We start from the raw sequence: 17977 nt of genomic DNA, 5'->3' as shown, positions 1-17977 counted from the left end.
AGTGGCGAGAGGGATTTGAGTGAGATTGACATCTAGGGTAAGTGGTGGTACGGCCAGGTTAAGGTTACGTGGTGGAGGAAATCTATGGCTGCTAGGGTTATCAAAAGTGAATAATAGGTCTGGGGCCTGAGTATTACCTAAAGGTGTGACGTTTTCTGAAGAAGATGTGAGTCCCTTAAAAGGGAAGCAGTCTTCATCGAATAAGACATGGCGAGACACGTAAATGCATCTTGTAGATAGATCCAAGCACTTGTAACCTTGGTGATTTAGTGAATAACCTAAGAAAACACACGGTTTTGATTTTGGTTGAAGTTTATTTTGCATATAAGGCACTAACTAAGGAAAACATCGACATCCAAAAACCTTTGAAACGTCATACTTTGGTGTTTTTTGAAAACATTTCTCATAAGGAGACGCATAGGTCAAAAGTTTAGTGGGCAACCGATTTATCAAGTAAATGGCCATGGAGCATGCATCAAACCAAAATTTGTTAGGCATGTGAGATTGAGGAAGCATGACTATACTTGTTTTAACAATATGTTGATGTTTGCGCTTGGCAACTCCATTTTGTTTAGGGTGTTTAGGACACGAAAACCGTTGTGAAATGCCATTATCAGTGAGAAATTTTTGAAATGCATGGCTTTTATATTCTCCACCTTCATCACACTAAAGGGTTTTAATTTGCAAATTAAGCATTTTTTCGACATTGGCCTTAAATTTGACAAAGATTTGGAACACTTCACTTTTGTGTTTCATAGGAAAAATCCAAGAATAACGAGAGTAATCATCCACAAACAAAACATAATAATGAAAACCTTCATTCGAAATAATGGTAGAACACCACAAGTCAGAATGCAACAGTCGCAAAGGAAACTTTGAAACTGACTCAGACACTTTGAATGGTAACTTAGTACTTTTTCCTAAGGGACAAGACTCACAAAAGCTTACATCTAAAGTACCATGAATTGGTACCAAATTATTTGAAATTAAAAACTTAATTATAGAATTAATAGGGTGACCTAGCCTTGCATGCCAGATATTCACTGAACACCGAAGCCCTACAAATGCAGATATTGGATGTTTGAGTTGTCCAGTGCCACATGGAAATGGATATAATCCATTCTCACATCTCCCCCGGAAAAACGTCTTCCGGGTCTTGAGGTCCTTAACAAGGAAAAAATATGGAAAAATTAGTAGGTAGCAATGGTTATCTAAAGTGAACTTATGTGCGGAAATAATGTTTTGGGAGACAGTGGGACAGTGAAGGATATTAGGCAAATCAAATGAGCAAGTGGAAGTATGTAATGTATTTGAACCATTATGTGAGATAGAAATGGCAGAGCCATTACCTACACCCCCAATAGTTTCATTGCCAGTGTACTCTTTTAGGTTAACCAGATTCTGAAGATCAGGAGTGATGTGAGCATTGGCGCCGGTATCCAACAGCCAGGTACCATTCTTTTGTTTGTTGAGAGTGACGGAAGATGATGCTATTTTTGTGAGCTTTGTTGCTGGAATTCTGCCTTCAAAGGTAGTATTCATTCTGTGATAACAATCAAGGGCCGAATGGCCTGGTTTGCCACAAATTTGGCAGACAATTCTCTCACCATTAGATCCAACCCGTTTGCCACTACATGGCATGGTGCGGAAGGTGTTGTTGTTGCGAGGTCCATTGCCTCATTGGTTGAAAGAGTTACCTCGATAGGATGAAGATGCACCTCTTTCAGTCGCTCGAGTTCGACCACTACCTCAGCCGCGAGAAGCAACAAATGCATTGACCTGTGTAGATTCCACCAAAGGAGCAGTGTGCTCAGCCATGTGACGATCAATTGTTAACAGTAGAGCCTCAAGAGTTGGGTAGGTGATAGGGGAATCACGAGCTTGAGCTGCATTGACAGTCATCTTAAAGGCAGGTCTGAGATTGTTCAACACAATCTGAACAAGTTCATCATCACTCACAGGTTGCCCAGTGAGAGCAAGGTTGTCAGCAATCGCGTTCATGAGATCTAGGTAATCTGCCACAATAAGATCACATTTCTTTGTCTGTATCAATTCATTTTGCAAAAAAAAAAAAAAATCCTGTTTTGGGAAATAGAAGCATACCGTTTCTCGAGTGCTTCCTAGGTGGCCCGAGCAGTCCTCTTGCTCGCCACAACAGATAATACAGAAGCCGTCAAATATCTATTTATCTAACTAAGGATTATTTGATCCTGTTGAACCCATGCAGTGTACGCAGGGTCCACGACTATTGAGTCAAGCAGATACTTGGAAGGGGACACCAAGGTACCATCAACATATCCCATCAGATCTCTGCTTTTGAGAATTAGGAGAATTTGTGCCAACCACAGTGGGTAGTTGGTCCTGTCAAGTTTGATGTTGACGACGGTGGAAAATGTTCTAGCATTTATCATCTGTACTATAAAGAGGGGTTTCTAAACATGTTCTAGCATCCTATCGTCATCCATCAGATAGTCTACCAGTTCATGGTTTTTATAGAAAATACGATATATTAAAATATAGCTCAATATAGGCCAACAATTAATTCCTTACAAAATAACAAGACGTTAATCAACATTTCAATAAACATGCCTAACATAAAATCAATCCATAAACTCGTAAGGCATGCTTTTCATTTATCCAATTAAACTATGAAATCATGTAATTTAGAAGGGGTCCACTCACAGATACTTCGTAGCAGCAGAGTTGTGCGGAAAAAGATTAAGGAAATCCCCACTAGCAAGTTCACCTAAGCACAAAAATGTACAATTTATCAAACTATGCCCAAACGGTAGAATTCTAGGAAATGGATGCCAAAAACTGATTCGGAACATCGAAATTGGCCTAGGAGAGATTTTGGGTTTTTGGGTCCTAAGGTTTTTGGTTAAAAAGGGTTAGGGTGAAAAGGGGTGGTTTGAGCTTAAGTCCAAACCAACACACACACACATGCACGGCATAACACACACACGCACACACGCACGTGCACCACACACACTCACACATGCTTACACACACACACACACATTCACGCGGACACATATACACACGCTACACAAACACACACACATGCACGACATGCACACATATACACACAAAGTCCACATACACACGCACACACTCAAGTACTGCACAACCCAAAGGCCTAACACACGGGGCTGGGCTTTAAGTCCTTTCTAAATAAAAACGGCCCAAGGCCGTTTGGGTCATTAAAATAAATAACAGAAATTAATTAAAAGAAATAGAATGGGTTGGGTTTTGGTTTACGGGCCCAACGCCCGTGGGTGTCCTGAATGGCCTAAAGGGCCTGCATGCTGATCGGAGAAGAACGCCAGAAAATGATGATCGAGATTCGTCCCGATTCCGATTTGGACCTAAAACTAAGTAAAAATAAGAAGTTAAATCCTAAAAATGATGCTGAAAAAGAAGGGAAACAGAATTTTACCACAAATAGGATCAAATGGGGTCGAGATTGGCTGAGTTCGTGTACGAGCTTTGACGGATTTTCTCGTCGGGTTCTGGGGTTTAGAACACAGAAAAACCACAAGTTCAAACTTTGGTTTTCACATGAAGTTATAAACCCAACATGCAAACCCAGAAATTTAAAAGAAAAAGTGGGGAAGAACTTCACCTGTGTTCGAGCTTCAGAGAGTTGAAGCTCTCGGCTTCATTGGCAGAACACAAAGAGGTGTTCTAATAATGCATGCAGGATTACAGTTGAGTTCCTCAAGCCCTAAGGATTCTAGATATGTGGTTATTTTGTTGGATTTGTTGAGATTTTGAAAGGGGAGGGGGTCGAGAGCTCTCGGAGCTCTGGGGAAAGTGAGAGTCGAGAGTTAGAGAGAGAAAGAGAGAAAGCTAAGTTTTTCAAAAAATAAGGAAGGAAGAGGATAGCGCTCACGGGTTGGGTCATTGGACCTAACCTTGGGCCTTAAGTTTACACAAAGGGGGCTGGGCTTGGCCCAATGAAATCTAAGTTATTTTGGGTAAGGGTTATTACATTGATACTGTTAATTTGTTTGTTAAACCTTGATTTAGTGAGTTATTTGTTCCAATACTAGATAGCAAATGAGGAGGCTAGGAAACCAGACTGGCATTCTAGCAAAACAAAGGGAAGAATCACTTTTCTCAATAGATAGCATATATTTCTGGTCATTTATCCACTAAGAATCATAACTAGGTTAAAAAAAACCCAGTTTAAAACACTTGAAAATGGTATATCCACTTGTTGCTACATTTATTGAACTAGCTAGAAAAGGGTATACCCTTTGAGAAGCTGCTTAGCATGGTTTCATAACTATACTTTCCTCTCTAGTACTTCAATGCTCTTATACCAGTCTTCTATAGGACACATGACACGTTTTTCTATTGCAACAACATTTTCTATCATGCAAGAGTTCAGAATCATCTGGGCCGCCATAGTACCCATATACCTTCACTTCCCTAAGGTTATGATGGATTTATTTGTGGGGTAAACACTTTGAAAACTATGTCACGGAAAGTAGCTACTTTCAGTGAATATTATATACCTTCAACGATATAGCAGTGATATCGGCTGTAATCTACAGCATAGGAATAAAACCTTCAACACAAGTTCGTGCAAGCGAGGACCTGACTCAATGAAAAAAGCTTACTGAAGAAGAGAGCAATTGTAATCCTTGTCAAGGTTTAATTCCAAATGCTTGAGATTGACGAACTTAGACATGATTTGCATCATAGATCTGAAAACCAAATAAGGGGCAAGTCACTGATGTACTTTATCCAAAACGACAAAGTGAAGACATATTCATGACCATAAAATGCTCCAGTTAGAGAGACTTAATCTGAGGAAAAGAGGCATGGAAAGACTGGTGGGGTTGGTCAACTGCCATTGAATATTTCATGAAATTGCCGGGAGTAATCTCAAAAAGGCATACATTTCTAAGAAGCAAGTTTGTATTGAATCCATCATAAAGAAAGAAAGCAAGGTTCGGTGTGCATCACAAATATTGACACCTTGGATATCGCCGCATCTTCATATCTAAACGCTTGAATACAATGGATGGACCCAAAAATTTTAGATTAACCAACTTTGTGCATTGAGTTAGTAGGACTCATTCAAGAACAGAAGAGTTAGACAAGAAGCACTCGACAAGTGGTTCCATCACTGGTACAAAATCGAAACAAACACTACTAGAAATTTTGACTTTACCAACAAAATGAATTTGTTGGCAAAAGTCAAAATTTGCTGGTAAAGACTCTTTCATGATGAAAATATTTGTCAGCCGTTTTATCGCACAAAGTGTGAAACCTTGTCCCACTTTTATTGTACTTCTTTTGTCAGATATTTAGTATTTGTCTTTTACGTTATTAATTTGCGAACCATGGGACCCACTTAGGATTCTTGTCCCCTTCTCTCCTCACCCTATTCGGATTTCCCTTTTCCCTTTTGGGATTTTCTTATCCCTTTTTATTATTTTAAAAGCCTCTCTCTCTCTCTCTCTTTCCATTTCTATCTCACTTTCTCTTTCTCTCTAACTCTCTGCACTCTCCCCGTGCCCTCTCCCTCTACAATTCTCCCTCTCCTCCCTAAAACTCACACATATAACCATCACAAACCACCCCACACTAGACGTTGGACCTCGAAACCATAAGCAAACTTGGTGCTCCATCATGATAGTCATGGTGCACCCCTCTCCGACGAGCTCCGATGGTTTTTGTGAGTTTTCCGACGAAGATAAACTTCTAGAAACTCTTGGGGATGTGTTTTAGGGTTAGATTGAAGCTTTTTTTAAGTTGTACATACGTGTTAATCGTAGAACATAGCTTAAAGTAGCTTTTCCTAGTTTTTCAGCGAGTTAACCATCATAGAAGGTGTCATTCATCTCGTTGAGTACTACAACTTTGGTTTTTGAATCACTTGATTTGGTTGAATATCGAATAAGTTATGAGCATTTGAAGTTGTGCCCAGAAACTGGGGCAACCCGACTTGTTTACCTTGAAACCCAGACCCAAATAACCAACCCTAACCCAATTAAGGCTAGCCTACTAAGGTAAGCCTAAAACCCATTAGACCAAACCCAACTCTGAGACCCAGCCCTCTAAGTCAAGCCCAAAACCCTTCGGCCCAAGCCTAAACCCAAGGAGAACCGGCCCAAAAACCCAGAATTAAATCGGCCCAAAAACCAGAACCGAACCTGCCCAAAACCCAGAACCGGACGTGCGGCAGCGTATGGGGGTACTTGAGGTCCCCCTTATTTTTTCCGATGTCCTGAATTCGTTTATGACGTCATTTTTTCGAAATTTAATCGTTATGGAAAGTTTTATTAATTGGACCCCTTTATGTGCTTAGGTGCGATTATTAGCGGCGTTTCCGTCCCTCATATTTCGCACGGCTCTTCGACGATGGAGTATCTATGAGTGGATCCCTTCTAAATTGCATAGTTTACTATTAGAAATGCGTACACGAAAAGCGTGATTTAATGGTTATGTTTTATGAAACGGTTTATGAGTAAATTAGATTTTACTTATTATAAGATATAATGCTTTACTGAGAATATTTTGGAATACCATGTTTTATCGATTTTCATGTTCTTTGTAGTATATATGATGGATGACTATGTACTATGAAGGTGTTTTGAGATATGATGTTTAATCTATTGAGCTCTGTTGAGATATATGTACTTATGTTTGGAAATATTATGTTCAATGATTTTTGTGCTTATCTAGTGGTCAGTGTTCTGTTTACAGGCGATGATACTTATATTGGCTTCGGTCGGGTGATGTAGTGGCCTACGGGTCAAATGAAGATATTTATATTGGCTTCAATCAGGCGATGTAGTGGCTTTGGTCGATTATGATACCACTATTTAGCACATTATATATGGTGTGTGTGTGTGTGTATGTGTGTGTATATATATATTTTTTATGAAAGGTTTTATGGCATGCTAGGGTTTTTGGAAAGCCTATTACATATTATACTATTGAATAACTATGTTAGTACTACTTATATATCAACTTGGTCCACTCATGTTTGTTTGCGCCCCTTCAGGATATAGGAATGAGGCATACGATCCAAGCTACAAGGCATTTCCCTACCAGTGATATTGTGTCATCCTCTCTACTTTCGACATCACTTATAAGAGCACTTTTTGTCTTACCTTTCGCATGTATTCTGAATTAGATTTATGCTCTGAACATGTCATGCATTATCACTATCATTTTATTGACAATTGAATATTATTATATTATTTTGGTAAGGTTTGTATTTGAATATTACATAATGTAGTTTTCGTGAAAATTAGATGCATGTTTCACATGTTCTTGGCATATGCATTCATTAAATGGCTTGCGTTACCCTCAGATGTCAGGCAGCACGTGACCATCCCACTGTCATCTGGACATCAGGATAGGGGCGTGTCACAAAGCATGTCGTGCAAGACTCTAGCCAACAAAATTCAACATTTCGTCGGCTACGAAGTGGTTATTTCCCAACAAAACATATTTCGTCGGCATTCTTAAACCCTAACAAAAAATTCTATCGGAAAAGGATTTTTAAGCCTACAAAATGCACCGTTTTGCCAATAAGATGACATGCCCCAACCCAGATATCCAAATAACACCTGGGTGGCATGTACGGGCTGACACTCAGGGGTGACGAAAGCCCTAAGTGTATAAACAAACACGAAAAATACAAAACAATAAATGCTAAGTGACAACAGTAATGATATAAAATCCACATGAACGAAATAGAAAGATCAACGATTACAAATCCAAAGTAAAAGATGCAATATGTCCAAAGCATACCAATAAACAGGATGTTAAAGAAAAGTGAGCATAAAATTATAGGAGTCGAGAAGGACCATACGTAAGTAGAAGAAGCAAGATAACTGGTAGGGAAAAGCCTCGAAGCTCAAGATATACTCTTCGTCGCTATGTCTTGAGGAGGCCCAAAACAGAAAATGTGAGTGGACCACTCTTCATCACTAATAGTACGAAAACCCATTTATTTTAGAACATATTAACCCCTGTTTTGAAAACATATATAATACTACATAATATTTTTTTAAAAAATCCTAGCATGCTGTGTAAGACATTCTTAAAACATCTGTAAATTGCAATCGTGATGTACTCAACTAGGGGCATCATAGTTGCCCGAAGGCAGTACCTATCCATCATCCTAAGGTGAAGCTGAATAACCTGTCCGTCACCCGAAGGTGAAGCTGTATAACCTGTGCATCACCTGAAGGTGAAGCTGTATAAAAAAAGCGTACATCCACACCGACACTAGCGGTGGCTAGTGAAGCTGTCCGACATTGCTTTCGGCAGTGAAGCTGGGGGTATAATATATCATATCTCACTCTTCCATCATTTGTGTCCTATGGCCATAGTCTATTCTCGTGGTGTGCGGATGTGCCGTATGATAACCCACTAGGTAAGTACCAAAAACATATCTCAAAATCTCGTATCAAACATTGAAGCTCAAATGCTCAAACCTCGTCTCATAAATCCATAGCAAATCATATTCATAATCCATAATAAACATATACGTGAATCCATAGTATTTCATAAACGAAAATCCCATGATTCATAACCTTTAGTAATATATAAATCAACTAAATCATAATTGTTTCTTTAAAGCAATTTAAATAAATCGTAAGTATGAAAATCCGTAAAACGTAATAAATCATGCTCCATTCATAAAGTATGCAATGCATGCTAAAAATATATAAGTTTAGAAGGGGTCCACTCATAAGTATTCTACTATTGGAGAGCCGCTTGTACTAGGATGGATTGGGTCACCTTTAATCCATGCACCTATACACAAATAGAGAGCATTTTTAATAAAACTCTACCAAAACGTTGGAATTTGGGAAAACGGAGTGCTGATTTAGAATTAGGACGTCGAAATTAGTCTAAGAAGGGTTTCATTCAAAACCCAAAAAGTCAACCCAAAGTCAATGGTCAACGATCAACGCTGACCAGTTAATGGTCAACGGTTACCAGGTCAACGCTAGGTCGGGTTGGGTCAAAGGTAAGTGGGTTGGGTTGGTCTATTTGGATCAAATGGGTCGGCCCAATATTGATTTGGGCTTGGGTTAGGTTTAGGTGAATTGGGCCTAAGCTAATGGGCTGCTAGGCCCAAAAGTTTGGACCTGGGCTAAGGGGTTTGGGCTAGTTAGATTTGGACATGGTCCCGGCTTAGCGGGCCAGTTCTAGGTTTGGACATGGGCTAAAGGAAATGAGCCGGCCTAGGATAAAGGGTTTTGGGTTTCTGGGTTCTAATTTAATGGTTTGGGCTTGTATTTGGGCTGTGGGTCGATTCAACCCAATTGCATTGCGGGCCGCCGGAACCATCGAAGAAGAACACCGGGTGTTGGGGGTTTTCTCTGGCAAAACTTCCTCAGCTCCGATCCGAGGTCAAACCTTAACCAAAATCTACCATTCAAAAGCCAAATTGAAGGTAAGAGAGTAAGGATTCGAGTCGTACCGAGATGGGATGGAGTTGACGTCAGGATTGACCGAAAAATGGCCTGTCAGCCACGATTTTCCATCGGAAAGCTGAGAAATGTGTACCTTCATTTATTTTTGCATTCAAACACTCCAAGGTTCTCAAATTCAACCTAATTTACTCTAAAACACAAACTAAAGGGTTGTAGAAACTCACTTGCACCGAAGATGGCGAAGATTCGCCGGGACAAGTACAAGCACAATGAGTTCTACTGTGTAGTTGAAATAGGAAAGAAATGTGGATCTATGCCTAACATTTAGGTCTAGGTCTTAGAGAGGGTAGTGGTGTTGATTGATCTAAGTGTGTGTGTGTGTGTGTGTTCGGTTTGTCGGAGAGAAGAGCACTAAGAGAGAGATAGGGAAAGTGAGAGAGAGAGAGTTCTAGAGGTCACGGGAAGGGGAAAGAAAAAGGCACCAAACAGTGGGTGCCATCTGTCACCCATGTAGAGGTCCAAAAGTGGAGAAAAATCTCAACTTATGAAATTATCAGAATGCCCTTACGTTCAAAAGTTCGTAAAATCTTCGTTTTAACTCCGAATTAGATTTTGATTGCGCCTACATGTTCGTATTGACGAGTGCTACAAGGATAAAATATGAGAAAAATTCTAACATAGCCACGGACAAAGGTCAACAAAAGTCAACCCTTCCGTAGTTAGGGTTATTTTCGTAATTTTAACCAATTAAAATGAAAATTTTGAAACGGATCGTTACACAAGATGTGTTCGTTGGAAAATATTTTTTGTCGGCATTGCCTTACTCTACCAACAAAATTAGCTTTGTCGGGAGAGAATTTTAATTTATAAAAATAAATAAATGCTTGAAAACACAAAAAAATAATTTCTAATAATGCTGCTTTGATTAGTAATATGTATACGTACATTGGTTATACAAAGTATTATATTATACAATAATTCTATCCTACTCTCATTCCTCAGTATCGGTTTAGCAATAGTATCACAATAATATCCTGCAAATTAATACAAATGGTAATTATTATGTATGACAACATAAGAAAGAGCATCCTTAAAACTGAAACAATCAAATTGTAGCTAGGAATCTTTCTATAAGTAATAACATTATGGAGCTGCAGTGATTCACACTACACCATCAAAAAGATACATTCAATTGACCCATGCAAATCAAAATGAATGAAAGAAGGTACAATAAGTTACGCAATAATAATTAAAAGATATTCAACTCTGGGATTAATTAGCAGCCCTCAAGAATACAAAGAAAATCCTCAAACTTAAAAAAATTTCTCACAACTTGATCAAATTGTATTAATGACGACAGTTGTAACTTATTGGGGAATCAAAATTGCTTACACAATGCTCGTTGCTCATGTCTAGTATAGACATAATCAAACTATTCGTCCATGTACTTAGAATAAACACAAGGCAAAGAAAGTAAAATATACAATATATTCCTAGCACAATCAAACTTACCTGTACAAAGCTTCTTGCTTAGTGTGTTGTGCACAATAGAGGGACAAAATAATCTTGGCATCAGTTGAATGGGAGAATAACACAAGTTAGCAACCCACGAGAAAACATAACAAAGGGATAATTTATACGATATACTTGCAATAAAATTCACCATCACCAGCCTCATAAGCAAGTGCAACTACATTAACTTGAAGCACACGTACCTAGAATAAAAATAACAAGACTAATTTAATAGTATTATTATTATAATTTCGATGAAGACAAGATTAAGTTAATATGGACTTGCACTTGTCAAACCAAGGTATTAGAAATCTTTCGAAAGAACACTGGAATTGCACCTATTTTAGTTTAATGAAACCACATATAAGCCAAACAATGGACTTGATCACCAAAACCCCAAAATAGTACCAGAATTTTGCAATGTGCAGGAAATATATTAAAGAAAACTTAAACCATAGTCAAGCCCTATCTATGTAAAACAAAACAAGAACCCAAACCACAACCAAAATCTCTAAAATCGATACACCCAACCCCAAAATCTAACAATTTCAAATACTATAGCATCAATTGAGAGAGGAATTGAGCGAATACCTAGAGATCTCAGAGAGAGATAAAAGGAAGAGCATTTCCTCTGCGGGGGTTCCCCTGAAAGCATCTATTGACCAGAGCCGCTGCTAGGATGGTCAATCCAAGAAGAGCAACTGTGAAGGGAGATAGCAATGGGATCCAAATCTAGGGTGCGGCAACATTTTTATTTTTCCTTGTTTAGATTATTATTTTTTTCATTAGGGTGTGATAGCTAATAAGCTCTAAAAACCAACAGTTTTATCTTTTTTCGCTTTCTTGGTACTTGAAAAAATTAACTTTTAAGAGAGGGATACATCCTATATTTTTTTAATAAAATGTACCGACGATATTCTCTACTAATAGTTGTTTCGGGTAAACCTACTTTTTATGACAAATATTTGTCGGCTTAAATCTATTAGTTTCTAGTCGATAATTCGAATATTTGTCGGGACAGGACTCTTGTACCGACAAATTTTTGCTTTGTCAGCTTAAAATTTGTCGGCAAAATGATATTTTCTAGTAGTGGAATAAAATTGATGGACTTAAACGAATTGGCGCACACACAAGGGTGTAGAGTCCATAGACTTGAATCATCCTCAGGCAGTTGAGAACACGAGTACTTGGAAGGGTAAAGTAGAAGGGTAAAGTAGTGAAACTCAAGGAAATCAATCCAAAACATATATTATTCAAAGACGTCCATCTTAAGCAATCCGGATATTAAATTCAATCTATTTGTTTATGAACTGTTTGTACACCTAGGATCTGTTCCGTCAAAGCAAACCAAGCATTGTTCGACGTTTGAGGGCCTCCATGATGTTCCACTACATTTGTCACCATATTGTAATATTTAGCCACTTCCAATTCTTGTTTTTCTGGTTCTAGGTCAAATAAATGGTTTACCAACATTTCATCATTATTCTAGTGCCATCGTTTACAAAGGATAATAGTACGTAGCTCCTGCTTCATTTAGTGACAAGAGAGACACGATCCTAGCAAGAAGCACATCTGGCAATTGATTGACTCGGTCAAGAACAGACAAGTCGTTTGCTATACTCTAGTTTGGAAACGACTTCAGAAGTTTTAGTCTGAAGTTGGACGTGCCCTTTTAACCATAATTAACTCTAAAAATGAGTACGTTTCACTCTCGTTTGAAGAACAATCATGTTTAAAGCCTATTCGAACACTGTATTACCAGTCGTGTCTAAAACCTTTTCAAAAACTGTATTACCAGTCGTGTGTAAAGTCTCTTTGAACAGTCTAAAATCCACCATGCAAAATTTCAAAAGTTTACTTATAAAGCTAAAGGGTATGAGTTATATAGGCAGGAAGGCATCAAACCCTAAGGCCCTGCAAACTGGCCGACGGCCAAATTTTACAAGGAAAATGAGACACAAGGCATGGTTGTTGTTGTTAAACTAGTGATAGGAGTATATTTATGCGACTTTGTTAGCCTATTTCCTTGCATTTATTTAGTTAGTTTTTATTTATTAGAGTGTTTTAAGCCATTTTCGTGTGTTTGTAGGTCCAATTTACAAAGTTGGCAAGAAAGTGCATTTTGGTGCATTTTAGAGCAGTTTTGGGCTTGGAATGGATACCACATGCATGTAGTAAGGTGGATGGACGAATTTGAAGATCAAGAGAGGCTAGGAATGCGCTTAATATCTGGAGAAACAAATTTGGAAGCATTGAAGATAAGGAATCAGCTACAAAGAAGGAACATTATCCAAACAACCTTATCTTATCCAAACCTTATCCAATCTTATCTTATCCTATCCTAATCTTTTGCTACCTTAATTCCTGCTGCAAGGGGGACATCCAAATGACATTAGAACACCTAAATATTAGGTTTCTAGAAGCCCTATCCTTCTCCTACATTGGTGCCGCACCTATCCCTTCTAGAAGCTATGTTTCCCCTTGTCCTCCCTGGAATCTGATTGAGAGTGTCCTTGTTCTTTTGGTGATTTGGAGTCCTAATTCTCCTCTTTCTGAGCCTTGACGTGCCTTCCCTTCACCTTATAAATAGAGTGTGCCGCAACCTTTATTCCACACCCCATCTTTAACCATAATTCACAACACACATCCGTCAATCACAAAAATCTCCCATTGTGCCGCAACTTTGCAAGGAGAAAGGAGAGGAGAACCTTGGAGCCGTGCCCTGCCATTCAAGCTTAGATTGCTGGAACGTTTCTAGGTGTATTCTATCTTTTGTTTTCAATGTTTAATTTAATTTATCTTTGTTTAAGTGCAAACATGAGGAGCTAAACTCGTTTTAGCTAGAGGTGGATTCAAAGCCATGAACATATATGTGATATGAAATGATTTCCTCCAGTTATTGTTGCGTAAAACATGAATGTGATTTACTTATCGGTTTGATTGATAACTTATTCTTGTATGTTGATTAAGGATGCATACTTAGTTTGCATGCATGAATTTGATGCTAGAATATAAGGGAATTTCACCTAATTGTTATGAACTTATATTTATAAGTAGTGGAGATTGCTAGTCACAATCGTGTTAATTAAATCCATGGCAGGAGTATCATGTAGTTCATAGTTACGAATGTCATGTCAATGCTTATGATTTTCACAAAGCTTAATGATCTTTGATTGTATCTCTATTATGTTGTTCATGTAGGGAACTATTGAAGTATAATTTGGTTGCCGATGCGTTGTCCATCCAATTCAATGAAATTAGGAAAATCTGAGAGTTAATTTGTGCAGTTCACAGTTAATTTGGGGCATTGTCATTCATGGTTTATAGGAATAATAACTGAAAATCGATTTGTATGCATATGTGTCATGTGTGGAGATTAACCCTCTAGCTAGCCATTCACCTTTAAAATACCCAATTTCGTGTCTAACCTGTTTAGTTTTTGCAATTTGTTTAGTTTAATTAATTTCGTCAAAACCAATCCCCCTTTAATATTTTGCGTTTGAACTTAGTTAAAATATGTTTAAGTCTATTTATGTTAGTGTTTTGAGTCAAGTTAAGTTTAAAATTCGTCCAAATACCTCTTTAGTTCTTATTTGTGTTAGTTTAGTTTCAATTCGTCAGAATCAGTCCCTATTTAGTATTTTGAGTCTTTTTAGTTTAATTTTCGTCTAAATCACTTTCTAGTACCTTTTTTGAGTCAATTTTACTTAGTTTGTGTGTTTTGAGTCTATTTAGCTTGTTTTGAGTTGTTAGAGTCTAGTTTTCTGTTTTTGAGTCTGGTTTAGTGTTTTAGAGTTTAAATTGTGTAGATTAGCATCCCTTGTAATCCCCGGCCTAGAACGATCCCTACTTACACATACTACAATTATAGGGTTTAGTTTGTATGCTATTATATATCACATCACATTTTGGCGCCGTTGTCGGGGACTAGTAAAATTGCTAATCCCTCTGTTTTTTTTTTTTTTTTTTGTTTATTTTACTTTTGATATTTGATTTAGTTTTCTTTCTTTGATTTTAGGTACTAGAGAAGCAAGACATGGCAATTGCTAATCTTCAAGCTCAAATGGCGAATCATACTTCTCAGTCGTCGCAGTATATCGAAGAGACCACAATGCAAAGTGTCCCTACATTTGGTGTGTCCTATAGGCAAGGATATCAAACTCATCAACGTCCTTAATTAACTGAGCATGGAGGTGCCTGGGGTTATCAAGGCCAGAATCAATCAAGGAACAACCTGTTTTCCAACACTTACAATTCAGATTGGAGAGATTATTCAAATTTTATGTGGAGGGAACCTTAACAGTTTGAATAAAACGAATATTGACAGCAATCCGAGGAGTTATATTCAAGACCTATGCAGCCACTACAGCCTCCCCCACAACAATTCCAATCAAATTCAAGTATGTCCATGGATAATGATAAAATTCTTGATGTACTAACTTCTTTGATGCAGGGCTTACAAAATCAAGCAAAGAGATGAGCGAATTGAAAAATCAACTTGGAGAGATCGCATAATTCATAAGGCAAATTCAAGAACAAAGTGAACTCTCCAACTAAACGATTGTAAATTCAACGGGAGATTTTGAAATCGCTGAAGCTATCACCTTGGGAAATAGTATAAAGGTTGGAGCTGACCCGAAAACGTCCAAACATAGCCAAAACGTAGATGAACAGCTGCTGTATGAAGAAGAAGAGGTGGACAAGGCCACGGCAAGGGAAGAACAGCCCTTGCCGCAACACTCCTATGCCATCCAATTCAAGTAAGGTTGTTCCAAATTCAATTCTTTCTAACCCCATTCCAACAAATGTCCCTATTCCTTGCAGGCTCATGATTTCCAATGAAGAAGAAAGTGAAAAAGGCATCTTGGAAGCCCTTCCAAAGGTTAAAAGTAATATCCCGATTCTTGGTACAACAAATCAAGTTCCAGAATATGTTGAACTATTCAAAGAACTTTGTACAACAAGAAGAATGATTCAAGAGAAAGAAGTGGCTAGGGAATATCAAGAATTCATCAAAGAGGATGTACTTGAGACAACCAACCCCAAAGAAGTTGGATTTTATGACATAGGACAAGTCATAACCCTTACACCACATATGGCCGAGTGCAACATTCCTCAAACTTTAGAAGTGTTTATCCTTGGGTTCTTGTCGTAACACATAGGTAAGCCACCTCCTTAAATTTCAATTTCGTTTTCTACTAACATGCTATTGATTTTAATGATTCAGGCACCCAATCAAGAATTTAAACCATTGCCGAATCATTTCAAGTATCAACTTCCATTCAAAGATCAATTCCATGCCGTGGGCACTAATGGAGCTTAAAAGGAGGTATCGTCCGGCTAGAAAATGTTAAAGCAAGCGCTTCTTGGGAGGCAACTCATGCATTCAAATAAAGAAGACCTAGAAATCTCCAACAATCCATAACCAAATTTGCGTTCCTTAACCCTTTCCCTTTATTGGTTTTACCTTGCCATAGTTGTCATGTTTGTTTGATTGTTTGTTTGTGAGTCTATGTTTGGAACATTGAGGACAATGTTTGGTTTAAGTGTTTGGGGGGGGGGGTTAACAAACGATTTTTCATTGATTTTCGTGGGATTTTATCACCTATCACTTCTAAAGTTGTTACTCACTGTTTTTAAGTGTTTTTAGTGTGTTTTAAGGTGTTTTAATGTGTCCTATAACAGAAAATCCAAAAATTTGAAAAAAAAAATATCGAAAAAGAGTGTTTGAAAAACCCAAAAAGAGTTGTTTTTAGAGTCGTTTTTGTTTTTATGTGTTGTGTCTTAGGGTACCTTTCAACACAATGAATGAGGATTGGTTTTTAATTGCATGACTGTTAAAGAAAGTTACAAACATAGATGGAAGTTTGATATGTTCTTTGGTTTATGCTTAGTTGTAGTTGTCATTTACGAATTCACATGTAATCACAAAGGAAAAATCAGTTTTTGTAACATGCTTGAAGGAAAGAACTCAAACTAACGCTATAATCCTGAAAGACTTGAGCCTAAACCTTATGTGGAGGGTTATTAATATGTGATGTTTCTTGTTTTCTAAAGTCGTTACATGATCTCATTATTTCTTTGCTTAGTTGCTACTTAGAATGCATTTCATCACTATAGTTCCAAATACTAAAACTCATGTCCATTTCATTCAAAGCATAAAATTGAGTGCATAACAAATAACAAGATGAAGTTGTTTAGTTAAACCAGAGCCAAAAAGCCTTACCATTTGCATATGTATTGTAGGTTTAACCATTTTGAGCCTTAGTTAGCCTATCTTCTCTGTTAGCCACATTATCCTTACCTAACCTAGAATAGGACTATCCATACCCTTGTTCTTAAAGAATAGTGAAGCATGACTTAGAGGGATTTCCTTTTGATCTACAATTTGCAGAAAAACAAGTGTGGGGGAATGTTTTTTTCGCTATAAATCTATGAAGGAGTACGTTTGGTGTGCCAAAGAAAAAGAATAAGGGCATGAAAAAAAAAAAGAAAGAAAAAAGAAGAAAAAGTGGAGAAAAGAAAAGAAAATGTTGAGAAATAAGTGAGAATGAACTCACAAGTATTGGTTGTTGAAGAAAGTGTCCAAAAGTTTGAATCTGGCCCTAAATGATGTGTGAATTTTCCCTTGGGTGTTTAAAGTTTATTTTTGCATTCAAAAGTGAATTCTAAGTGTTTATTTCATTACTTTGCTTACTATTACTTTAAGAACTTTTGTTTATCCTTGCCTTTCTTTGTTAGCCAATACCTTAGCCCCGTTACAACCTTTAGACTTCTATCTTGATTGTTATGTGTTTCAATATGTGGAGTTCGAAATTGGTATGAGCATATGGTATCCCTGGTTCTCGCGTCTAAGTAGTGGCATTTCATTCATGAGATCATATATATATTAATAATTCCAGAAAGTGCCTTCTTTGATTATACATATGTGAGTGCAAGTTTACATGTTTACATCAATCTTCTCACATATAATTAGTGTAGGGAGTGTAGTCAGAAAATCTATACGAAAATAGAGAGTATATCCAGTGAGGAGTTGAGGGAATTCTCTA

The sequence above is a fragment of a genome, unplaced genomic scaffold, assembly GCF_019419815.1.
Source record: "Pyrus x bretschneideri cultivar Hongxiangsu unplaced genomic scaffold, Pyrus_bretschneideri_v1 Contig3, whole genome shotgun sequence".
Classification (NCBI taxonomy): domain Eukaryota; kingdom Viridiplantae; phylum Streptophyta; class Magnoliopsida; order Rosales; family Rosaceae; genus Pyrus; species Pyrus x bretschneideri.
This window is presented reverse-complemented; position numbering follows the sequence as displayed.